Source organism: Sinocyclocheilus anshuiensis, unplaced genomic scaffold (genome assembly GCF_001515605.1).
Source record: "Sinocyclocheilus anshuiensis isolate Anshui unplaced genomic scaffold, SAMN03320099.WGS_v1.1 scaffold664, whole genome shotgun sequence".
Taxonomy (NCBI): domain Eukaryota; kingdom Metazoa; phylum Chordata; class Actinopteri; order Cypriniformes; family Cyprinidae; genus Sinocyclocheilus; species Sinocyclocheilus anshuiensis.
The window spans coordinates 71,391-72,174 of NW_015554122.1; the positions used below are offsets into that span (position 1 = coordinate 71,391).

The following is a 784-nucleotide window of genomic DNA, read 5'->3' on the forward strand; positions in this document are numbered from 1 at the left end:
GGGGGGGGTGGGTGGGGGTATTAAAAATGAAGAATTTAATCATAAAATTACTAGAGCCTGACCAATATATCGTTTATGAGCCTGTCGCCGATATGCCGCCGATATGAACTTTTTTTTTTACAGAACATAACGCAGATTAAATGCTTCTAAATGGTGTAATTACTTCGTTTGTCCAGCAGAGCGCTACTGGCAACCCAGATCAATGTAGTGTAGAGATGCGCGGATGACCTCAACCTTCACCCGAGTCCGCTGCTTCAAATTATCCGCCCGCCACCCACCCGCACAGCGCATTAAAGCCTGTGTTACAGCCACCGGAGCTGATCGCTCATTCAGTCAGTGCTGGTGTTTATACCGGCCGCACAGCGGCCCAGAACTCCTGCTTATCATATCAGTCACATCACATCGCTCGACAAAATACAATAGCATTCTAGTCAATTCTGCTTTATTGTCAATTCTTACACATGTACAGCACATACACACAGAGAATTGAAATTGCGTTACTCTCAGACCCTTGGTGCATACAGATAACACTATCGGGAGAGAGAGAAGCCGCAGCGTGTGAACGCGCCGCCATCCTTGGTCATAAGGATATATTCTATTGTTCTATTCTATAGTATCTTTCTGCAGTCCAATAGACGCCACTGCGGTGGTGGCTTGAGGCTGTTGAATGGTGATTTAACACTACATTGACACCTAGTTGGAGAGACTCAATGCTAAGTAAATAAACAACAATGTCCCCGTCTTTTACTCCCACAGTGAGCTTATCATATTCTTCTGCTACATT

General features: G+C 45.0%; 1 protein-coding gene across 1 annotated transcript in view; it reads right to left on the bottom strand.

Moving 5' to 3' along the window:
• Positions 1 to 784, bottom strand: part of LOC107670045 (probable ATP-dependent RNA helicase DDX4) — a 49,505-nt gene that overhangs the window by 22,319 nt on the left and 26,402 nt on the right. The gene's annotated exons all lie outside the window — the stretch shown is intronic.